The sequence below is a fragment of the Rhinopithecus roxellana genome, chromosome 2 (genome assembly GCF_007565055.1).
Source record: "Rhinopithecus roxellana isolate Shanxi Qingling chromosome 2, ASM756505v1, whole genome shotgun sequence".
NCBI classification, from domain to species: domain Eukaryota; kingdom Metazoa; phylum Chordata; class Mammalia; order Primates; family Cercopithecidae; genus Rhinopithecus; species Rhinopithecus roxellana.
In genome coordinates this window covers 27,550,518-27,577,285 of record NC_044550.1, presented here as the reverse complement: position 1 = coordinate 27,577,285, position 26,768 = coordinate 27,550,518, and the positions used below count along the sequence as shown (strand labels likewise).

Genomic DNA, 26,768 nt, shown 5'->3' with positions numbered 1-26,768 from the left:
TTTGAAGCAATGATTATTTTCCTCAAATTATAGCTACACATTTTACAAAAGAAAAGAACTTTGTAAAATTTTTGAATTAGGTCAGGAATTCTCACTCTATAAATAGTACACAACTAAAGAGTTTTATAGTAGCATCCTGAAATTCTTCCAGACTTGTAAGGCAGCAGCGAGATTGCATTAAGGTAGTGATAACATTTCTATGATATTTTTCACAGTAATCATGAAAAAATACTGAGTGCTACACTGCATAGTTTTATGAAAACTCATTTTTCCTGTTTAATTAGAAGTTTGGAATTAAGTGTTTATCTATACATTTATAATTGTAATCTAAGTCTTAAAAGGAATTAACGTATTAGTTATTCTGGTGTTGTCTACATGAAGAGAGACCAGTGCTATTATTGTATGCCTCAAAGCTCCATTTAATTCCATGTTTGTATGACAACCTGATCTGCCCCTTTGCCTGTATATTCCCAAAGAATAGCATTCTCTATTGACAGTCACTTTGTGAAATAATAATGGTGTTCTGCTTAGATTATTAAAATAGCTAAGTGAAAAATTAGGGAAAAGTTCCAATTATTATACCATGGAAATGACTTGATCTTTTTTATATTCAGTACTGTATAAATACATAATGAATCTAGATTCATTTTTCAAAATTCAGTTCGTAGATCTTTATATGCATTTACATTAGTAGATTTAGGTCAGCATTTCAAAATGTTTATAGAATGAAATGCACTGCACACAAAGTAAGAAGTAAGAATTGTTTTCTGAAGCTCTTGTTTCAGTGTCTCTGTGTTGTGGGTCACAAAAATTTGACAACCAGTGATCTAGATTGTGATATCTTACCACCGGTCTGAGAAATTCTCTGATCTACCTCTTTTCTTCAAACCAGGAAAAGAAATTGTATAATTTAAATAAAAATAAACAGAAAACAAAATCTCACAATTTTCCCTCATTTTAATTCTCCCCTTAGCATATGCCAATGACTATGATTCCCTGTGCTGCCTAGTATTTCTAAAGCTTAATTAAATCCTTCCTTCTCTACTATTCTTTAGAACAGATATTGGTATAGATAAGCATTTGTATAAAACATATTCATGGAGCAGATAGTGCAATTTAAATGCTACCAAATTATTGGTAACTTGCCATATAGAAAGGTTAAAAGCATGACTCATGTTTTATCTATATATTACCAAGTGCATTATAAAGCACAGGGTTTTGAATGGACACCTGAAAGTCCACTCTGCTTACAGAGTAACGAAAAGGGGCGTTCTCCAGGGACATTCATTCAGACGACTGTTTGGTATAGTGGAAATACCACAGGGCTAAAGGTTAGTGAGTCCTGTTGCGGATCCCAGATTTGCTACTTGTGTCTCATTGTTCTAACCCATACAATGTAGATATAATACCACACTAACTAATAATAGGATCATTGTGGCACTCACACAAAATCATCCATGAGAACATCTTTTGAAAACTCTGAAGATTTTAGAATGAGTTGAAGATAACATAATGTTAGTATTGAATGTATTATGAAAGCAAGCACATTGGAACAAACCTCTACTATCAGCTGTGACAGAGTATCAGGTTCAACAAATAGCCCTTTTCCCTTTGTCATCCTAACAGTGGTCATGGAAGGGACAGGTCAAATAGTACTTTATGCTAGAAGAATAACTCCTTTCAAAGTAATCTGGAAATTTGAGATAGGGATTTCAAGAAACCAGATTGTTCTAAATGTACCTCTCGCTTAATTGCAAACACACGCAAGAATTGCTTGATTACCATAGTTACTTTGGCAGATTGAAGAATATTAATTATTTAGACTTGAGAAGTTGTACTTGACAAGTAATTAATGTTATTTTAAAGATTCACATAATTTAATTTGAACTAAACAGTTTACTCTAGTTTGCTTTAATATTCAGGTACAAATTGGATGTCCTAAATAAAAGGACTAGATTTATATTTCTTATGACTAAATCTGGCTTATAGTTGTATTAATTTTCATTTGTTTACATTAGCCTTAAAATAGCTTTTGTAGGATATAATCATAATGATCTCGTATAGAACATCTCATAACGAGGGAACTGAGGAGAATTCTCTGAAGGTAGAATTGCATCTGTGCCATAGCAGACAGGTAGAACGTTATAGTATGCTTCATAATTCCATGTATCCCATATCACTGTGTGTATTAAAATCTGTAGGTAGTCGAATGTTTAAGATAATAGTATGTTTTAATGATACTACAGAATACATAATGTCTTTTCTTTCAGTATATGCTAAATGCAAATTAGCAGTTATTATGAAGGTCATTTAGGAGCAAATGCTTCAAGTTCTAATATATTTAGCATCTTTGAGAGGAAGGGGTTTTCAGTGAAGCAATCTATTTTTGAGTCACAAGAGGGAAAGGTAAAGGAATATATTTAAATAAGAAAGGTAGATGAGTGCATGATGATTTTATAATAGAAATTAATTTGAGAGATACAGCTAAGTATAATTTTGCATCTCCATGGCCCAGCCCTATTCTATGGTTATATCCTTAGAGTTATATTTGAATCATTGATAAGACTTTCATTTTACAAAATTTGCCTCACTTTATTTGTTACCTGTAGTTTATCTTCATTTTCCAGGCATTGAAGAAGACACTACCTTATTAATATTTCAAATAAACTAAATGGTATTGTGTATATATGTGTACATGTGTGTATTGTATATATAAGTTATATAATAGAATGCAATCTGCTGTCTGAGATCTGAGATGCAGTGATTAAACCAAATTAAAGGTGAAACTAGGGGCTATTCACTCAAGTAATCTACCAGTAAGTAGGATACCAAATTAATTTTCTTTGCCTTTGATGAGACTCTGTGCTATGTTTTTGTGTGCATCAGTTTATAAATTAGTCAGAGTTTGAGGGGAAGTGCAGCTCCAAATTTATGGTAACAGCAGTTTTCTTTAAAGCATATCAACAGAGATGAATTGGCAGATTCTTGGTTCGCCATCTTTTATACAATATTGCCCTCTATGGGAATATGGTAAAATATTGAATATTTTAGCAGGGTGATAAGTATATTCTTTCATACACTCCTGTGATCATCACATCATTTTTCTTTCCTTTTAATTTAATTATTTTGCTCTTTTCCACCCTCTAACAGGTATAAACAGCTGAGCTGGCAAACAAATTCATCATTGTTTTATTATATAGTAGGTTTAGAGTATCAGAATTCATTTTGCTTTATTTTATTTATTTTACATTATGTTTAATTATTTGGTCTTCTTTTGTAAAATATCTCTGTTTTCAGAGTACTATATTTTAATTTACTTCATAATCATTTCATTTATGATAATTCCTATTCAGAAAAGGGAAACACCAATTAAAGTTCTAAAATAAAATGATACTTATTATAATATGGAAGACAAACAAATTGTTTTCTTCTGAATCTATAAATGCAAACCAAATTACAGTAATGTATAAAATATTTTAAATTCTTTAAAATATATGACAATATTTTCACTAAAATATTCTTATTCATGAATAATATTAGGAAGATTAAATGACATAGATTCTAAAAAGGAAAACTAATCTGGGTTTTCTTATCCATGGGGAAAATTGCTTTATAATGCATCTTTGCATCTTCCTTTTGAAATGAATTATTGCTTCCCTTTGTGGCATACAGAACTGGTGCAACAGTTTCATATAAAATATATTTGTATGAGAAATGTTAATGTACTCCTCTCCCTATTTTCTAGCTTTGAGTTGCCATCATTCATTCATTCATTCATTCATAAATTTATTTTTTTAAATATCATTAACTACTTTATGCCATGGCACTGGTCCACGTAATAAGGATATAAGCCTCAAAAAGAAAAAAAAAGAAAGAGAAATGTTCTCTGTCCTCAAAGAGTAAAGACTTCATTGCTAGCATTATGTGTGTGCCTACAAATCAGGCAATGATAGCAATGTAATGCTGTATACCTAATTGTTAGCTGATTACAGAGGACAGCACTGGGTTTACAGGTCTTGGAATACAGCATGACTCTGGTCATTAGAATTCACAAGTATTGCCTCTCAAGCTTAAGGAGACTTTCAGCCATTGTTGACTTGCTTTAGAACATCTCATGTTCTTAAACCACTGCTCACAACTTACCATCTCAACATGGTCCCCCAACACACACACACATACACACACACGTGCGCGCGCGCACACACACACACACACACACACACGGCTTAAACCAAGTAGGAGAAAGAGTGACAGCATCCAGTGAATTACCCCAGAGTGATGATAATTTACAGTGAGGCATTGAAGCTAAATGACAGAAACTGATTTACTAGGGCTTAGTAAAAAATTAAGATTTCCCATGCTGATCAGAGCATTAGCTAAATAGTTCATAAATGAGATGCCTTTCCCTGAAGGACTGGAGCAGGCAGAAAACAAATGATATTGGGATATTTAAGATACAAAGAATTTGGTAACAAATGAAAGAAAATACCCTATATGACAAAAATGGTTTTATCAAACTTATCACTGTGATGCTGTGATTTTGGTCTGCAAGTAGCTTTCTCACTTTGAACATTTAGGACTTCAAATTCGAGAATGTAAAACGACTTGACTTGTAAGGCGTCAGTCAAAAGGAAATCACCATTAAACCCTAATAAAATTTGGCAAATGAAAATTCCAAAGAAAAGAGAAACAAAGAAAGACAAACTGAAACTGCCTAGTGTAGATAAAACTTACAACCACTATAAGGTATTTAAAAATCCTACTCTGATGAGACACTCCCACTGGAGTTGGGGCCTAATTCATGCGTTTTATGAATTCTCCTTGCCTTTGTGTACCATGTAAAAGAGAAATTCACTGAAAATTCTCATAGCAAAGATCAGACCAAGGAAAAATCATAAATTTAATGTTTACTGTCCTCCCCCACCTCACCCTGGGTCTCTCACTTGAATGCTAACATTTTAGCGCACAACAAAATTTCTTGTGATGCAATAGTGTTTTGGCCAACAACTGCTATTTATTAAAAATCATGTTTCTTTAAGTAGTTGTCAGCCAAACTGGAATTGGACTGTTAAGTTTGTTTGTTCCCTCACTTGGCCTTTCAAGTTTTGCATCTTCAAAGGATTTATTTGAAGCATTAACATGCTGATTTCACTCTTGCTACAAAAATGCACTACAGTGATACTGGCAAAAAGATTCTTTCTTCCAACCTGCTCTTCCTATTTTTTTTTTCCCCTTTTTCTAATAACTTGCTAACAAGAGATCCAGATGTATAATAACATAACATTTAAGTCTGTGACTGGGGTGCTTGTTACCCGAGTAATGCTATTTGGCACTTATGTTTTTTTTTTTGTTTTGTTTTTTTATCATGTATTATGATACCAATGAAGCAAAACTGACTTTATACACCTTCTTTTTCACATAAGCTCTTTTCCTAATAATTGCCAGCAGAAGATTTTTTTTGCTTTTAATAAAAAGTTTTTGTATTAGTCACTCACAGCCCAATTAGAGGCTTCCCCTGCTCCCTGAAGGCATAAACTTTGAACATAGAAGTTTCTTTTATTCATGCTTTTTCTTTAAAAAAAGTTATAGCCTTTTGTGTTGGGACAACAGGATTGTTGCTCATGTTAAAAAATAAAATTACAAGAAAAGGATATAGACAGAAAGTGGTAGCATGGTAATAGAATCTTGTATTTGTAAGTTTTAGTAGTGAAGACTGTAAATTAAATTATTTTAATAATTTAATTATTAATTTAAATTAATTAATAATTAATTTAAATTATTAAATTATTTTAATGTAATTTAATAATTTAAATTTAATATAATTTATAATATGATATAATATTAAATTAATTTAAATTGTTGAATTATTAATTAAATTATTAATTAATTTATTAATTTAATAATTTATTAAATTAAATTATTAAATGACTGAATGCATCATTCAGTCAAAATTATGATAACTGTAAATTTAGTTGGTTGTGTTTATTCAAAATTATTTTTGCTGTAAAAGTAACAGAAAAGGTGAAACTTGAAAAGAATAAAAATGTACGTTTAAAGATCTAAATATCTTCTGTTTATAGCCTGTATATGCATGATGAATAATTTTTTTAAAAAGTAGAAATTATGAAGTACTTTGAATCTTGTTTTAGTATTTTCTATGCAAATTTTTATTTATTTTAGAGGCAAGCATTTAAAACTTACCATTAGTAACAATTAGCAGAACAAAGTTAATGAGAAAGAAAACGATGAAAAATTTTTGAAATTATTAAATTTACTGAGTTTTTTTTGAAGTTTACTAAGATGTTTATTAGTAGATATTACTACCCTCTCATATTCACTGTAATGAAGACTTGACATACAAACAAAAAAGACCTTCCTTTTTAAAAAAACATCTTTTTGTTTGTTTCTTATATTGAGTAAGTATATACAAAGATATATGTGTGTATTATAAAGAACAAGGTGTATAAATACATATTTATAAATTAAATTTAAAGTATATTATGTTCTTATATATATGTTATAAGTGTACATCATATAATGTTTTCAATGTTTTTCACTTTTAAAATTTCCAAATAATGCATATAACACATACACATTTTTTGAACTTCCAAGGAAACGCCAGTGAAAATTTAAAAAGTAAATTCAAAGATAAATTCAGTTGAATGAAAAGGTTTTGCAGTCGGCAAATACTACTTGAACTTTTACTGAATCAAGAGAGCAATTGAATGAAAATAAGTGGAGCTCTAAAAGTTTATTAGTTCAACAAGTTCCATTCAATTTTTAAACGACCCATTCAGGCCTTAATATAAGTTTGGACCTACATCTTAATAGATAAAGGAAAAATTATATTATACTTTATAGAGTGTTTAAAGAAATATAAAAGCATCCACTTTCTTCTCTAAAAGTCAACTATAAGCAATTGGGTAAATGCTTTGCATTGCGTGTATTGTTCAAAACAAACTGAATTGATGCTACATTTTGACATAAGTGCAAACCCTGTAAATGTGGAACACAAGTTAAATGATTTAAAAACTTAAAACACTTTGAGTAAATAATTCTTTCCTCTTTTCTCTCTTGTGTATTATATTTCTTCCCAGAAATGTACAAGGTCATTTATTTCATTTCCCCAACCTGACAGATTAGAAAATGATAAAAGATTACAAATTCACAAATACGTTTGTTTTAATTATTTGAGAATACAATATACAAAGAAAATTATAAGAAAAATATTCAAAATACTTTGAGGATTATTTTGATCTGTTTTAGTGTGAGTGTTGCGAATTTCTCCAGTTTTCCCCAGGAATAGAAAAGAAAGCACTCTTTAGTAAGTTTCCATTCATTTATACATATGTATATGGTGGGACCCTTTGCCTTCAGTACTTAGTATATTTCTGAATGAACAATGAGACAAGGAGAGTAAAGTTGGGTACTTTTTCCCTACATTGAATTTTAATTAATAATCTCTGGATTTTTTGAATCTCAAAGTTCATGTTTCACAAATATTTAAAAGAATTTTACCTTTAATAAGAAAACCTTCTATTAATATTTTATATAGCACTTTTACATTGTGAAAGTATTTACTTCTTCAGCTTAAAACTTTGTTTATAGTTTAATGTTAGAGAAGAAATTGATCAACATTTTTCACTTGTAATCAATGAATATCAACTCTAAGTTATCACCAGAGCTGACGACATAAACCCTGCTCCATGTTTTAATGTGATGGGTTTTATCTTCAGATCACTGTGTTGCCATTTACTTCCAATAACTGAAAATACTCTGATAAAGTGGCATTCTTGATTGAGTTGTGAAATAGAACTATGTCAGTAATATAAAGATGTTGAGCATTTTATAATAGTTTTTTATTTAAATTATTTTTCTAAAGTTAAGACTTAAAAATAATCACCCAACTTGAATAAAGAAGAAGGCATTATTAGTTAGCCAAACTACATACAATATAAAAATCTTCAGTTGGCTTTTACAATTTATACTATTTTATTTTATTTATCAACAGATAGTGTTTCCCATGTTGCTATTCTAGTAATAATTATTTTATTATGACATTGTTGAAATATTTAACTGCAGTTTATCCATTTTGAATTTTGATGTGTATCACTATGAAAATTCTGACTTGATTTTAATTCATCTTTGCATTCCAAATGTTTTAAAAGGTAGTGAGAAGTACCTGAACTCTTTAATTATTTCTAAAATATAATTTTTTCTTTAATATATTTTATCCTGTGAACCAGAAAAACTAATTGGTACATGACCTATGAGTTACTAGATTGTATTTATTGCTTATGAATAACTGGTAAATATTTTTTCTAACTTGGTAGATTTTTTTCCCCTATCCTCTGTATAGCATGTGTCTACGGCTTGCGAACCCTCAAAACCTTGTGCAGTATAATAACACTAGTAATCCTGGATGCATTAAAATTAATCTTCTGAAAGACCACATTATTAATAAATGCTGAGTTTTGAAGGACTCCCTCCTACCCTTACTTCCAGTCCTATAGAGGACTTCATTGAAACCACCCCAGTATTTCAAATGGAACCACTACGTACAACAAACGACACCCATATGCCTGAGGAAGGCTTGGAGTTGAGAAAAGCTTGTAGCTCTGTTCTGTAGCCTATAAGGGGTGTTGGACCAAATTCTCATTAGCATATCTTGTTCCACTAAATTAAATGGTAGATATTAAGGAATGTACTAAAGCAAGAAAAGCCCAGGGAATCATGTAGTCTGGAATGAGGGGATGTACCTGAAAACACTTTACATTTACTTTTGCGTATATCATAATGAGTAAGTTTAAATAACTTTACATAAAATATGTAAAAGTACTTGATAGTATCTTTACGTGTTTACATTAATTAATAGAAAACAAAGAGCAGGTAATCTTCACCTTATATTGCCAAGTTAAAAAGAAAAAAGAGACATGGAGACAATTTTTTGTCAGTGCGGAGAATAGAACTTTTCCATAATAATCCAGTAATTTACCTTAATTACTAAAACAATGCACACAATAAATTCACATGCACATACTCTTTCTTTCCTTCTAACATTTATCATGATCTAAAATGCTATTATTAACTTCAGGAGTATGTAGCTTACTAATACTTGTCCGAGTTTCCTATTGCTCTTTGTTGGCTTTTGTTGAGTTTGTGATTTGTGTGTTTAACTGAAACACATTTACAGCAGAAAATCCTGTCTTGAACTTTTTTATTTTGTCCAATAGAATCTCGTGGCATGGTGTTATAGCTGCAAAGTGGAGTTCTATCCTCAAATTACATAGGAAATAGTCCAACTGTACATTGAAAGATCATGCAAATGTTCAAGGAGCATCTAATCAATCACTGCGGTGTGAGAGGAATGCAGCCCATCGCTGAATTAGCTTCTGTTGGAATGTATTCATGTGTAACATCCCACTGACTGGATGACATCACAACAGCTCCAGGTCCTTGAAAGTCTTGAGGATGATTAGCTGAAGGAATTGGCTGTTTCTGCCAATCATAATCCGGCAAAGCTGCCTTTATAGTTCTGGAGATATGAGAGAGAGGGAGGGAGAGAAAGACCGACTACAGCTAAACAAGAGGCACAGCAGCACTAGCAACAGCAGAGCAGGAGCAGCTGGTATTCCGGTGATTAAATAGTTCTCATAGCCTTTTTGCTGTACTCGGTCTGCTCCCTGGTGTAATTCTCGTGTCCAAGAAGGAAGCTGCATTTTAACGGTGTGCTGAACAGAGGTTTGAATCATTCCAGCTGGCTGCTTGTTTTGAAAAGGACAATGTGTGTATAAATAAAAGGACTCTGCTGGAAGAGTTCAGATACTAAGACTGGAGCTAGAGAGTGCTCTTGGAATATTGTTGAGGCAGATTGCATGAACTGAAAGCTCCTTCTAATTAACCTGGAGCCAAGTGAACCTGAATACTGGATATCTCATGTTCTAACTCGGGATAAATTCAAGTTAGGAAAAGACAAAATATTGAAATGCTTCTCTAGGTAAGTTACTGCTTAATTTGCTGAAATCGAGGCGTGTACCATAAATGAATATGCTTTGCTTAGCTATGTAAACAAGTCGAACACAATAAAGTTTTATTTGTGAAAGATTTATGTAGAAGCAGATAATATTTTAAAACCAAATTCAATCTCCCTTTTCCGCATGTGTGTGCTTACCTGTCATCATGCTTTATAGAAGTTATATTTGCACGTAAATAGAAAATACAGTCCTGCCTAAAAAAAAAAAAAAAAAAGAGATACAACTTGATAAAATTTAAACGGTTGCTGGAATATTTGCATAGGAAATATCTTATCTGATACAATTTTAGCCTTTTCATATTAAAAGCACGAATTTTACAAACTCAACATAAAAAGTTAACTGTAGGGTTATAAATGTTTCCCTAAAAAGTGTTACTGAAAACATGGCATTCAAATTACCGAAGATGGGAACTCCTCTTCTTTGGACCTGAGATTTGTAGGCATGCTCTGTTCCAGTGGTCTGCGTTAGAGAAACAGCTGTCACAGACATTTGAAAGTGTATGATACAGTCATAAATTGCTTATAAAGAAATAGGTGTTTTCCTTCTACCTCCTAATGGAAAAGAAAAATAAATTCTTAGAACAATATATGTCATATGCCCTAAGCATAGTTTCTTAAGAGAACAGAAAGCTTTATGGTATACATCCAATGTCCTCAAGCACAGAATAAGTTGGAAAACAAGAAATATTATTGGAATATGGTTTTATTCATTCTTTTCAATATCTCTGTTTGAGGAAGCTAAATAAGGAAACTTAAACCTTATTTTTCTTACAATTTCTCCTGATTAATGAAATACTGTATTATTCAGAATTCTTGTCACAGCTTTTTAAGTGATGATATGTTTTGTTTATTATGATAAATTATACTGTGAGTTCTCATACAGCTTGAGAAAGTTTGAAGTTTATGCTCGATCATGTCTCTTTCAAACTCACGCTTGCTTATTCTCATGGTGCCTTCTGTCAGAATATTTTTATTTATACAGTATCATACATGCTTTAACATAAATTGCGTACCAAGATATTGATGTGTTTCTGTAACTCTCAGAATGGTTTTAGTTTTCCACTTTCTCACCAACAACATGGTTAAAATTGTGAGGTTTCTGCCCCAAGAGGAAATTGATAAAGACAAAAGTTATTGTAATTGGTTGAATTTCCCCAAAACTAGGAAGCAATGAATTTTGCCACAATGATTTAAAGGTTTTTTTTTTTTTTTTTTTTTTCAAAGCAAAAGAGTAATTTACTCTATTAAAAGTATGCTAGGTAGCTATATCCCAGTGTCACATAGGCTGTGTGCTGGTCATTGGTGTGCGTGTGTGTGCATGTGAGTAGCAAGTTTGTATAAAGAATGCAAAGTCCACTGACTACAACAGTCTAAGTTTTCAACTGGAATTCATAAAAAAGTAACTAATTAATAAGCAAAATATATGCACCATTTACATTTATCTCAATATGTAAATGGGAAGTTAAGCCTACACTTGTTGTTGACATTTTTTAAAATAAGAAATCCTGTGACAATACATTATGATGATCAATATTAAGCAATGTTTACACTGATAGACATCTCATAATAAGCTAATTGGGAAGATTTTTAGAAATTTAATACTAAGCAGAATGGGCCTTTTAACTCTGTCTGAATGGCACCTGGTCACCACTAAGACTGATACATTAAAAATCCTTTGAAAAAATTGTAATATATATGACATACCAGTTATAACATGAAAATCACCCTTAGATCCAATTTAGAAACTCAGGCATTATTTTTAAATAAAAGGAAGGTAAAACCTCATGAAAATTTGAATTTTTAAAATTGATTAATGTAAATATATAAGTAATAAATAAATATGCAAATATACATAAATTGCATTTTGTTTTCTCCAAGATAGACTTATTAAGAAATGTATCATTTTAAATGTATTATCCTAAACACCAAAAGGAAGTATATGTGGACTAGTTTTATATATAAATAAGTCATAATTTTGAATTTCTATAATTGACAATCGAAATAGAAATACGTGCTCACACTTATGTTTACCTCAGGAAAATAATGATCTTTCATTTTTCATTTGAGATTAAAACTGTTATATCTATTATTTCTTCTCCCAAAGAAAAGCATTCTGTACTTGGATGTAAAATAAACTTAATTCAATCTCAATACTAACGTTAGTTCTTCAAGGTACTAAATAAATGTATCTAACCCAGTAAAACAGTTGTCCCCAGTAGGTTAAGTGTTCATATGATCGCCTTGTATTTTCTGTTTGAGTGGAAAAGGGGCCTTTGGAAATAAAATCCAAAGATCAAACTTTGTGTACATCATTTACAAGCAACTACTAAGGAAGAAGAGAGAAGCATTTAGCATACTGTGTTCAAACTAGAAGATTCTGGCTGGTGCTGCCTCCCCAGATTTAGAAAGCAGCTGGGGAAACATAAAATAAAGCTAGAATATCAGCCCTGGCCGGAAGCCAAGACAGAGAAGCTGTGCACCCAGAAGGCTAATTCTTTCTGGGCTAAAATTCATTGATAATGCATTATGTTTAGAGTCTAAACTGAAGTGTTACTTTTTTTCTCCAGTACAAACTGTGGGATATTTAAACAGCAAATATATTTTCTAAGTAGAGCTAAATTTTAAACTAACAAAGGTTTGTTCTTTATTAAAAGTTGCTCTATTAAAAAATGCAAATAAGCCTAGCAGAAACTCCTATAAAATACAGTTTATACTCAGGAAAATAAAAATAAATAAAGATGAGATGCATCATCTAACCATGATCTTGGAAAGTCAGAGAGATCAGAAATGACACATATGGATACATGCCAAAACAAAGAAATGTGAAGGTTTTATTAAAATACCTGGCCTAGTAAAATTTACAGTAAAGGTACACATGCTAAATACTGTTGTAGTATATATCTTCTGAAGGTAGACAACAAGCATAAGGTAAACCCTCATTATGTACCCCCAAATAACCAGGAAAAAGAGAAAAGCATGTTGTCTGTTGATTTATTTGAAGTTTATGAAGTGAGATAAATGGGTCAGGTGTCAGACACAATGCTACCGCCTTCAGCCATCATGATAAAACATCTAGCTAGCCTTTTCTTTAACACTTGAGGAAACTTTCAGCTATGCTGTTATGCAGGGTGTTAAATGCACTATTTTTAAAAGTTATTTTCAGCAAGCTTAAGAAGTTAGAGGTGTTATTTGCAATGTAGAATGTGTACACACATATACAGTTATTTCTAATAGATACAATTCTATTTCCAAGCTTTCTTTATCTCAGTTTTCTAAGGAAAACTACCACTTTCTAGAGGTGATAAATCTAAAATTTCTTTTAGAAATAGTATTGAATTGAAAACAGATTTCCTCAAAAGCCAAAATAGTCTGAAAATGAATTCCAAACTTATTAATAGCCTCAGGCATTTCAAGAAAAAAATATTTTTTTGAAACATGAATAGTAAATTACTCTTCATTCCTACAGGTAAACATGTTTGCTGATATAACTTAATGTATTTATTTTCTTTGCGTTGTTATAGTTTGTCTATATTCATCAGTATTCAGGAAATCCATGCCATGAAATAGATTTTAATAAAATAAACCACATATGACAGGGTAAATAACGGTTTGCAAGTGACCCTTTGAGGTCATTTACATACATAGGCTATTTTAGATATATCTTTTAAGAGAGATTATATACTTCATTAACACTAAATAAACAGTTATGTGTAATTAGTTGAAATTTTTAAAAATCTGAGAAAAAAAGGGTTAAAACTGACTATGTCTAAATGCTTGAGAATATAATTTGATATTGTACTCAGAAAACGAAAGCGAGACTTTTGCTGAGAAACAGAAGTGATAACTCTAGTGAATTATAGAATTGGGACTTCTCTCCCAATTTGTACTCTGTTTAGAAATTATTATTTTAAATATTTGAAAAGTTCAATGAAGAAAGCAACTTTCAGCAAGCTAATAAACACATGAGTTTAATGTGCAGCCACATGCTTCATTTGTTCCCAAATTAGAGGAATTTCTCTGTTTTGAAAATTCCACCATCAATTGAACTTATGTTGTGATTTATTGCAAATATTTAACCTTCTTTTTAAAAGTCCTTAATAGAATACATCGTCAACTATAACTACGTAGAAGTTGAAAGTTAGCTTGGCCAGGTTCATGATATTCAAGTAAAAAGTAAATGGAGAAATGCTTCCTTGATCTCTTTTCACTTGCTCCTTTCTTTCTTCTCTCTTTTTTTTTTTTACTCATTTTTCTTATTTCCCTTCCCTTCCTCTCTCTTTCTTTCTCTATTCTTTTTCTTTATTCTTTTCTGTCTTCTCCACTTCTTATTTTACCACTTTTTTCTGTCCTTCCTCCCTTCCTCCCTCCCTCCCTTCCTTCTTTCCTTCCTTCCTTCCCTTTTCCTTCTTTCCTTCCTTCTTCTTCCCTCTTGCTTTCCTACCTTCCTCTTTTCCTTTTGCCTTTCTTCCTCCCCTTTTCCCTTTTTCTTTATTTCCATTCATTTTTGCCACTTCAACTTACATGCACTCTTGCATAATTGGAAAACAAATCACTCATTTTTAGTATTGTGGCAATTATTAATCTAATAACCTGGTTTGAACACAGAGTAAGTGGGGAAAATGAAGATAAAGAGTGGGTTAAACTGCAATAAGCAATAGAGGAAAAGTAAAATAAGGTGGAAGATTTATTTCACAGAAATAATGATGTTGACTTTAACATATGGTCCGTTCTTTCACCTATAAATTTCCATTTAATTTACTAAATTATTTAAGTGTAATTCTTTGCTCCCTTTTCCAACACTCTCTTTTTAATATCAGTCACATCTTTTCCATATAGCAAATGCACCTTAGTGGTAAAAAATAAAATGATAATAATAAATATAAATAACTTTTCCATAGAAATTTTAAATCTCCTAAATCATTTTTATATCTAGTAGTTTAGGGATATCAACATTCATAAACAACCCAAAGGCCAACTGCCATGCTAGTGGAAGAAAAAGAGAGAAGGGAAAGTGATTTCACTCATTTAGATGCTTTGGCTTGATTCCATTCCTGGATCAGAAATTCAGTTGTAGACTGCTGATCCACAGAATTTGTCATAGTTCATCAGACATCTCAAAAGAGTTCTTCTTCTTCTTAATGTACTACATAGTCTTTCATGCCTACATAACAATCATTTAAACCTCAGAAATAGATATAACATCACTAAAGATTAATACAAGGAGAGGTAACAGATGCAGAGATGCATATGCTCCTGTGAATGCATAGAACAGTCCTAATTCTATTCATTACTCTAAAGTGCAAGTGAATAATTAGAATCAGAATTTAAATCTGGTTTCTCAATCAATCTTTCACTAATAGTTATGTCAATTCAATTGAGATTCCATGTACTGCCATAAGTAAAGTAAAATAAAACACAATCATTAAATCATACTACCAATTATCTAAAGTATTATGGTTACTGATATCACAGTTTTTGAAGTTTCTTTCCTTGGAACAGGACATTTTCTTGATAGCAATAGAAATAATGCTAAAATTGATCAATCGAGGTTGAACTCAATTCCATACTTAAATTACTCTATCTGTCTGGACATATTTTTTACCTTAGACAGAAAAAAAAATAGCTTTTTTACTTTTTGCTCAATAATGTTCATAAAAATAAGAATAATGAATATTATTTTCTATTATTTTTAATATGTGTCAGGTACCATCGAAGTTACTAGGGTGAACAAAATAGCTCTCAGGAGGCTTATATTCTCATGGTAGAAAACTGACAGTAAATAAATAAAGACCCCACGGTAGTGCCTGTGAGTACTCTAAAGATAAGTCAAGGTGGCACATTAAAAGCTGTATGTGAAAGTGATAGGACTGGTGAGGAAATGCCCTTCTGATAAGGCAGAAACTGAGTAAACGTATATAAAACATAGATGTCAAATCGAGTAACATTATTATTTTATCTTGTAGAAAAATGTGATGAGGAGTAGCAATTTCTTGTCATTTACAAGCTAACAAGCTGAATTTTGACTCTGTCTATTGATTACCTTCCTCAGGTCTGTGAAGTTGTTTGGGAGAATTTAAGACATGGCACAGTATTTAGTGTTACTTTCTCTGGGAAGTAGAAAATCAGTTTTAGAAAATAAAAGTCTCACCTTTACTTCTATTCTTTATATTTCTAAGTATTAAAAAGTATTATGTGTATAAACTATCTCAAATTATTGGTTTTTTATTTTTTTTCTCCTAGACTGAAATTCAATGCTATTTATTTCCTTCTTTAATTTTATTTAGAGATAGGGTCTTGCACTGTCTGGCACCCAGGTTGGAGGCAGTGGAGCAATCATAGCATACTACAACCTCAAACTCCTGGGATCAAGCAATCCTTCCACATCAGCCTCTCAAGAATTTGGGGGTGTTGGTGCACACCACCTCACCCAGCTAATTTTATTATTATTACTTTTTTGTAAAGATGGGGTGTCACTATGTTGCCCAGGCTGCCTCGAATTCCTGGCCTCAAGTGATCCTCCAGCCTCAGCCTCACAAAGTGCTAGGATTACAGGCATGAGCCACTGTGCCTGGTCTCAATGCTATTATTAAAACTTATGTAGCAAGGGAGCTGGCTCCCTATATTCATTCTCCCAAATTAGTGGGGGTAAGAACCAATATTCCAAAACATCACCCAATTGGCTGGAATGATGGACCTAAAATAATGAAATAAAGATCGATGTAATTCTTAGTATCCATGGGTCCGTCTGTGCATTCAACTAACTGCAAATGAAAAATATTTAAAAAAAAAGATGATTGTGTCTGTACTAAACATGTGCAGGCATTTTTTCCTGTCATTACTCTCTAAATAATACAGTGTAACAACTATATACATATCATTCACATTGTATAAGATATCATAAGTAATCTAGAAATGAGCTAAAGTATACAGGAGGATGTGTGTAAGCTACATGCAAATGCTATGCCATTTTATATAGCGGCTTCAGTATCTCCGGATTTTAGTCCTGGAGGGTTTGGGGTCCAGGAACCAATCCTTATAACAAGAGATAACTGTTTCTTTTTTTTTTTAATTTATCCAATTATAAAATTACCTCAAATTTAACAAGAACCAAAAGTTTGATGACACTAATACAATGCTAATACAAATTTAGAATGCATTAACAGAACCACAGTGTCAACATCCAGGAAACAGTTATCTGTGGCCCTATTTAATACAAGTCTGACATTATTTGGCCTGTTCATCATTCTCAGTTTCCCGATGCCTCACATTAATAGCAGTCTTCTATGACCTTTCTCTTTCCCTATGGTCAACCAGATATTTTTGCCCTACCCCCACACCATTCCATCACGGCACTTATTATCTTATGATGTAATTGCTGTGTGTGTGTGTCAGTGCTCCTCATTTATCCAAAAGCTTTTTGATGGCAGAAATGCTTGGAGAGTGCTTGACCAATAATCAATAGATATTAAGGGTTTGATAAGTATAAAATGTGAGAAGACATCTGGCAACTATGCTGTATGAGTAACAGTTGAAAAACACAGTAATAATTAAAGGAAAAAGCTAAAAGGGAGCAGTTTAGTTATCTTTATATATTGAACACTTCTTTATGCAAAAGGAATTTGTTTTATGTTATGTGAAACTAGCAGACTAAACTACAAAAGATATGGAAGTTGTTTCTATGCAACATCAGAACTTCCTAAAAATCAGTGAAATTCCACTCAGTCAAAAAATCCAGCACAGGCTGGAATGCTACCTGTCCAGAAGATTTTTGTGGAAGGAATTTCTGCCTTGCGTAGAAAATAAACACTGGCTACCAAGGTTTCCTGTTGTTTTTCATTGTGTCACTATAAGAAGTATGGACAAAGGTTTTAGAATGAGCACTTTACCCACCTAAAACCCAGCTCTAGCAGTTGGCTGGAAGACTGGTCAACATAATTCAAGAAAATAACCATTGGGTAAAATTACATAGTGGAAATGTATTACTCAGGATATGCCCTAGAGTAAAAAAGCAAATTTTCATAATAGAATTATTTACAAGATGTACAATTTTACAAAGAAAATGAAATAATACATTTCTTAAGTGAAAGTATTTTTTTTAAATGTAAACATATTATTTTGCTACTCTTTTGAGTCAGTCCAAGAAGGAAAACATGTCAACATTAGAGGAATTAATAAGAAACATACTTTTGCTTTCCATAAACTTCTAAATTTTAAGGAATGCAGAGATTGATTGACTTAGTTATGATGCCTTTTTGTAGAAGCCTTCATGTAAACAAGTGTGAATTAGTTTAAAGATGAGATAGTATTGTGACATATTGGAAGGCAGGTGTTAACCTTGGTTTCCACCGAATCAGGATTCCAAGCCTTGCTTTGCGCTGACTCATGATGCAACCTTGAAAAATCTGACTCTTCTCTGCTTCAGGTTCATGATCTGGGACGGGTTAATAATAATTCATAGACTTGCTGAGACAGCTAAATGTGACAATAAGTCCAAAGTTTCCAGTACAAAGTGGGAAACATGAGAGATTTTAAATTAATAGTATCAAGTTTTAATTACATGTGTCAGTACTCTGACTTTGGCCTGCAATGCCACATTTTGTACTGATTTAAAGTAACCCCTGAGTGATTAGTATTGACTGTTCCCAATCTTTCTCACTTGGAGGTAATGATCTAAGTCACCTTTTTCTACTGTCTCTACTGTATTGTTGATCATATATTTTAATATTAATAATATTGAATCTAACTTAAAGGATTAAATTTCATTCACCAACATTTTAATGGGATTTATCACGATCTTGAAAATTAACTAACATTACAAAATTTTCAGAGAAACATGCTATATTATCCCAGACAAAAAAAAAAAAAAGTTAGAAAAAGGGGTCAAATAGTTTTCCTCAATTTTCTGTCATGCTGGAGTAAGCAGAAACATGGAATTGAAGAGGACAAAGACAAAGATTCAGAAACTAGAACTGGATAGAATAAAAACGAATGCAAATGTTTCCTAGTTGGTCGTCTGACCAACTGCTAGAGCTGGGAGGTAGGTGAAGAGAATATTTATTCCGAAGTCTTTATCCACATCCCTTATAGTGACACAATGTAAACACAAGAAACCTTCCTAGCGACCATCTGTCTCCTACTCAAAGCAGTAGTAATTTCTTCCATAAAAGCAGTTTAGAAAACATAATAAACTACTTTAAGTTACTAATTACTAATGCTAATGTTGACCTAGGCTGAAAGTAAAAAGATATAAACTATATTCTAAGTGTTGCCAAAATGTGCTGATAAATTTTAAATTGATCTCATGGTTTCCACCTGTAAAACAAGACCACTTTCACTCCTATTCTTTTTTTCCCCGAAATACATTTTGAATATAAACACAGTATTTCACATTTCTAAATCTCCCAGTATTTTCCTCAGAACAAGTTTTCTAAGTGAATTATTTTGATCCCGTGTCTAGTATTCTTTTAAAGGCTCCATAAGTAACTATTGTGATAATTCTAGATGCCAGTCATCAAGTATTAAAACAGGAACATCTCAAGAAATGTTATCTCTAACAAGTAGCAGAATATGTGAAATCACTCCAAATCTCTTGAGTTTTTATCATGCTTGTCTGATGTTTGAGAATTGTGTAACCTGGATTAGTTTTTGGTGGGAGAATAATATTCTATACAGCATATATTTACATGTTACTATCCACGTTATTTCTGGTTTATGGCCAAGTTGACATTTTATTTGTTAATATCTAAGAGATATAATAACATAAAATAGAAGGAAATTAAATTAAAAATAACAGGTGTACCAGTCAAATTGAATGGAGTACGCCTCTTATGATAAAGAATAATCCAATCATTTTGTGTGTTATGTAAAATTAAGAATTCTCTGAAGTAAATAAAAGGTGGGAACATAACTATAAGGTTTATTAAATATATAGTTAGAAAATAATCAAAAGAAAATACCAGTGTTTCCCATATCAGTAAGATTCTTTATAAGTCTTGAGCACAGCAATGAAAATTTTACTTCATGATATTTAAGGTGCCTATATAGAGCAGTGGCAATGAAAGAAGAGATTTACAATTAATTAAGAAATGTGGGTTCATATTAGCTGTTTAACAGTGGACTGGTCACTTCACTTCTTTGGGCATTAAATTCTTCATTCATTCATCCCTTGAGTTCTCTGAATAATAATTTTGATAATTAAAATGTATAGCTTTTTGTATTACAGATTTAAAGTGACAATTTAGAAAGAGTTTATTTTCCATCACCAGCAATACAAACTCAGTATTACAGAATGTCACATAATTTCTTGGTAGTAAGGTAATATAATGAAAAACATCTTGTTAGACCTTTCTATAAACTAGATAATAGACTTTCATTATATCACACAAAAATGATCCAAATTTTTGGATGGCTTTAATGTATTTACCATAAGTGTCTCTAGATTAGAAAGTCAGTGGGGCCGAGAGTGGTGGCTCACATCTGTAATCCCAGGACTTTGGGAGGTCGATGCGGGTGGATCACCCGAGATCAAGAGTTCAAGACCAGCCTCGCCAACATGGTGAAACCATGTCTCTACTAAAAATACAAAAATTAGCCAGGCGTGGTGTCAGGCGCCTGTAATTCCAGCTACTCAGGAGGTTGAGGCAAAAGAATCACTTGAACCTGGGAGGTGGAGGTTGCAATGAGACGAGACTGTACCATTGCACTCCAGCCTGGGTGACAAGAGCCTAACTCCATCTCAAAAAAAAAGAAGCCAGTAGTATATGTTATAGAAGGGACTATTGACATGAATTTTAAGAGACAGTAGTCTTTTGCAGGCAAATTCCATTTATGATGATGGAAGTGACTACTTACCTAAATTCAGAAGCAGAATAATTAAAATATTACAAATATAGCTTCTCCCTCTGGATATTAATGTAACTTCTGAATATAATTACAATACTATTAGTAGCATTAAATTTACATTAAAAAATGGAAAATTTGATTACTGCTATCATTGGTATTTTAATAACTTCTTTTGTGATTTATTGAAATTAAATTTTAATGTTAAATATTAGGCAAAATTAGTTTTCTCTCTCCTTTATGCATAAGTCAGGTAGCAAATTTCTGCATTCTGATTTCATTCACTTGTCTCTATATCTTATAGCTTTTTGCCTGTAAGAATACAAGGGTCAAATGAGCATTTTATGCTTCATGGATAACTGCTTCCATGATTGTCTTCTGAGACAATGAGCAAGGGTGCAGATCAATACTAAATATAATAATGCTTTTAAATAATGATTATTGAGCTAAACCAAAGCAATTATCAGTTGATGATAATCATTTTATTACTGCCGGCTATAAGTTGATTTAACTTAAGTGTACAGTAAAGCACAGAAAAATAAATACTCCATTGTAATATTAAGGACAAAGTTGATCATGTCTTGTTCTAGATTTGTGTTTTCTCTTCTTTTTCAAATCTCTCTTTTCTCCTCAAAATCTAAATCCTCTCATTTTTTAATGATCAAAACAATTTACATCCCTCTCCAACCCATCTCCTAATGATGTCAGTCCATAGGAATCTCCACTCTCTCTGAAATCTCATATCGCTTACAGAGTTCTCACTTGCTAATAAGCATATATTCCTCATGACAGAAAGTTTTATATTCCTAGTAACTCTTTCGATTCTTTTTCTTTTTCTTGAAACTATTCTCAACTTCTTCACCACTACTTTGTTTTCAACTCACTTTAATCTTTTACTTGACTTCACTAGAACACTGGACTGCTTTAACACCACCACCAGTATTCTCTTGATTGGCAAACTCGGGATCAATTTCATGTTGTATTTCTTGACTCATAAATAGTATTCAGTTTTTATCACAAATATTTATATTCTTTACCTACAGCTTCTATTACCCTCTTCCACCAACACCATTTATTTCGTGTTGTTTCCTAAGATTTTCATGGCAAGCCTCTATCATGTTACCATGCACCCTGTTCCTTAGTGTTCTTCCTCAACATCAGGTTTTGTTTTTGTTTTTGTTTTTGTTTTTCTATCCTTTAGCTTACCTTCCTGAAACGAATTTAAATTCCATTTCTATTATTCAGTAAACTAGTGGACATTCCCTTTTTGATATTTCACAGAGTTTTCAAAAGTGAGATATTATAATTTACTCATTTTCTCCTCACACTTTTCTACTTCTAAATAACTTGGTATCTTCCCCACTATTACACTTATTATGCCTTATTGCAATTGTCTTTTTATGTCATAGAATACATCACAGAATAAACTTCCATTGCTTTTGAAGAACAGAAATAGTGTTTGTCAGATGGATAGTGCATCTGGCTACTAGAAAGCATTCAATCAATATTAAATGAATGACTGTGAAAGCCTGAAGTCTTTGGGTGATTTTTTTTCCTCTCTACATCCAATCAATCATCATATCATGGCACTTCTATTTTGCATGTGACAGGATAAAAATAATTCATATGAAAGTATTCACAACCTTGTCTTTTTAACAAACAGCATAACCATCCACCCTTTTTATTTCCCCTTAAAAATAAGGGCATCTTGCTTTCTGAATGTGAGGTTAATTATCAATACAATAGGAACTTGGAAAAAGGAGGGGAGACCAGGAGGAAAAAAAAAAGAGTGAAGCATTTGACAGAAAGGAAGTATTGTAATGGGAGGATTTCCAGAAATCCTCCCTGCTTTGGGGTTCAGGGAAATTGAAGAGTAGAGAAACAGATATTTTAGAAGTGTCATTTTCTCTTATGAATCAGTCTATGTAATGTTATTAAGGAAATATATGTGAAGGACAGAATTCCTTTTAAATAAATTATTGTGGCTCTTAAACTGTGCTTCTTAAGTGTATCCTGCTATGCGTGTGTAATAGTAACCCACATAGGGCTACAAATTTATAAGAGCTAGAAAGTTATGCATAAATGTCATGAAACAGCTTGCTCTTTTTTTGAATAGACTTAACTTTTTAGAGCAGTTTAAGATTCCCAGCAAAAATTGAGCAGAAAGGCCTTCCTTATTCCCCTATGTACAACTTTTCCCACCACCATCTCCCATAATCAAGAAACCAGCATTGACATGTCATTATCACCCCAAGTCCATAGATTACACCAGGGGACACACTTGGTGTTTTATAACCTATGGGTTTTGACAAATGTTGTATTGTCATTACTTTTAAATTATGTATTAATTATTAATTTTCATAGTATTAAACAGAAAAATTTCACCACCCTAAATATCGCCTGTGTTCCACCTATTCATCACTCTCTCCCTGCTCCCAAACCTGTGATAACCACCGATCTTTTCACTCACTCCATAGTTTTGCCTTTTCCAGAATTTCATATAAGTGGAATCATATAGTATATAACCTTTTCTGATCATATTATTTCACTTACTAATATGCATTTTATATTCACCCATGTATTTCTGTGGCTTGATGGATCATTTATTTTTAGAGCTGAATATTTCATCATACAGATGTACTAAAGTTTATCTTTTCCTTCACTTGTTGATGGACATTTTGGTAGCTTCCAAGTCTTGGCATCTATAAATAAAGCTGCAATAAAACATCTGTGTGCAAGTTTTTGTGTGAAAGTAAATGTTTTAACTCATTGAATAAATACCAAGGAATATGATTGCTGGATAATATGACTATGTTTAGCTTTGTAAGAAACTGCCAAATTGTCTTGCAAAGTGGCTGTATCATTTTTCATTCCCACCAGCAATGAATGAGAGTTCCTGTTGCTCTATGTCCTCCCCAGCATTTGGTGTTGTCATTGTTTTAGATTTCACCCATTCTAAAAGGTGTGTACTGGCATCTCATTGATATTTTAATTTGTAACTCCCCAGTGCCATATGATGTGTACTATCTTCTCATATGCTTACTGGACATTCGTATTTTTTCATTAGGGTGTATCTCTTTAGGTTTTTTTCTCCCCCATTTTTGAATTGGGTTGTTTTTCTATTGTTGAGTTTTAAGAGTTCTTTGTATATTTTGGATAACAGTTCTTTCTCAGATATGACTATTTCAAATATTTTCTCCCAGTTTATAGCCTGTCATCTTTCTCTTTAGAGTGTCTGCCACAGAGCAAAAGTTTATTACTTTAACAATGTTCAATTTATCAATTCTTTCTCTTATGGATTGTTCCTTTGGTATTGAGTAAAAAAATTATCACCAAAACTAAGGTCATTTAGATTTTCTCCTATATGATCTTCTAAGAGTCTTATAGTTATGCATTTGACACTTACATTTTAATAAATGTATATATACAAATAGTCTATAATTCATTTGAGTTAATTATTTAAAAGGTTGTAGTCTGTGTGTAAATCAACTTTTTTTGCATGTGGATGTTCCGTTGTACCAGCAGGGTTTATTGAAAAGGTTATCCTTTTTGCATTGCATTATCTTTGTTCTTTTGACAAAGATCACTTGACATCTGGGCATGGTGGCTCATGCCTGTAATCCCAGCATTTTGGGACCCCAGTGTGGAAGGACTGCTTGAGCCCAGTAGTTCAAGACCAGCCTAGGTAACATAGTGAGACCACTATCTCTACAAAATATATATTAAAAATATTTAGCTAGATGTGGTGGCACATGGTTGTGCGCCTAGCTATGCAGAAGGCTGGTGGGAAGATCACTTGATCCAAGGAGGTCTAAGCTGCAGTTAGCCATGCTGTGATCATGCTACTACATGCCAGCCTGGGCGACAGAGGGGGAACCTGCCAAAAACAACAAAAAAATAGTTGACAATATTTTTGTGAGTTTATTTTTGGGATCACTATCCCAATCTGTTCTTTCATTTATACCACACTGTCTTGATTACTATAGCTTTATAATGAATCTTGAATTTTAAAGTTTGTTAGTATCTGTCCTCCAACTTTGTTATTCTCCTTTAATATTGAATTGGTGACTCTGAGTCTTTTGCTTTCCAAATGTATTTTGTGTGTTCTTTTTAATCCATATTTTCATTTTTAAGTCTTCCTCTGGACTATTGTAAATAATTATTAACTGGTCTCCTACCTCCTGGCTTTAATCCATCCTCTTATTTCCTCAAAAGATAACTTTCTAAAAGGCAATGTTTACCATGTCAGTCTTTATATCGAAGTATTTCAATAGTTGTCCAATTTTAAGTCAATTTAAACTCTCTAAAATTTGAATAAGACCTTTTTATCTTCTGGTACCTACCTACCTTTTCAATCCAATTTCTTGCTACTCCTTTGTAACGAGAGATGTAAGAACTAGGAATAAAAGGTACAAAACAGAATAATATTCCAACTTCAAAAGCTTGCATTTTAATTGGAGTGATAGACAAGAAGAAATGTAATATTATGTATATGGTATAATAGATTGTTAATATTACACACACAACCAAGGAGGGATTGGTTAGGAACTATGAGGAGGGAGCTTGAATTTTGAACTGGGAAACTGAAAGCAGCTATACTGAGGATGGTACATTTGAATAAAAGATTAAAAGAAATGAGGACATATGCCATGTTTATATCTGGGGCACAAGTATTCCAGGCAAGAAGAAACAAGAAGTGCAGAAGCCCAGAAGTACATATGTAAAGAACACTGCATATTCAGAGAATATAGAGAGGCCCAGTAGGGAAGATGTAGTAGAATACTTGGTAGAACTGTGTGGACCACTCTGTGAATTTGGCTGTTACTCTGAGCAAAATTAGGGTCAATTTTAGTGGTGGGTAGTTGATCAGAGGAGAGACATAACCTTAATTACATTGTAAAGTGAGAACCCTGGTCAATGTATTGGGAAAAAAATGATGTGGAGCAAGGGCTTAGGCACAGTCCTTAGAAAGAAATTTCCATAGAAAGAAATTTCAATTAGAAAGAAATGTCAATAATCCAGTGCAGAAATAATGCTAATTTGTACGGAGGTGATAGCCATGGGAATCATTAATATATGTTCAGATTCAAGATACGTTTTAAAGGTAGAGTCAATGGATGGGGAGTGCCTGTATGCCTGATGGGAAAGAAAGAGAGGAGTCAATGACCAGTCCCAATAGACACAGAGAGAAAGAGAGTCTCTAAGCAAATTAGAAAATGAAGCATCATTTACTTATATGGAGAAACAGTGGGAGGAATAAGTTTTAGGATTAAGACAAATATCAGACAATCAAGTTTGGTCTCATTTAAGTTGAAAATGCCCATTAGATTTCCAAGTGAAAATATCACATATGTGGTTAGATATACAAATAGGAGCTGGTAATAGATTTAGCTGGAAACATAAACTCTGAAGTCAACTTTATCAATAGCACTTAAAATCAGCACATTGTAAGATATCTCAAGGAAGTAAACATAAATAGAAAAGAGTAGAAGACTAAAGAATAAGCCCCGGGGAACTCCACATTTAGAAGGTAAGGATTAAGAAAAACCATAAACTGTGACTAAGTCATAAAGAAACTCAAATATATGATTTCCTGGAAGCCTATTAAAGATAGTTTCCGTGTGGCTGAGGGGATGATCGGGGTATAAAATGCTGCTTATAGGTAAAGTAAGACGAGATGAGGAGAAAAAATTGATAACTGGATTTTACAACATGAAGTTTATTGGAGACATTTGTAAAATAAATTTCAATGAAGTGGTGATGGTAAGCCTGACTGGAGTAGATCCTAGATACAATTTGACTTAGCATTTCAAACAGTTTTGCTGTAGACAGGAACAAAATATAGTGATAGATTGTGAAGTAAGTGAATCATGATAAAAAATAACAGAATGCTTGT

At 32.4% G+C, this 26,768-nt stretch overlaps 1 protein-coding gene across 1 annotated transcript in view; it reads left to right on the top strand.

Annotated features, from left to right (window-relative positions):
- Nucleotides 1-26,768, top strand: part of LOC104675970 (bifunctional heparan sulfate N-deacetylase/N-sulfotransferase 4) — a 315,780-nt gene that overhangs the window by 3,579 nt on the left and 285,433 nt on the right. The window contains exon 2 of the mRNA XM_030918169.1: nucleotides 9,234-9,997. The gene's annotated coding sequence lies outside the window, so the exon portion shown is untranslated. The remainder of the gene's footprint in view (nucleotides 1-9,233; nucleotides 9,998-26,768) is intronic.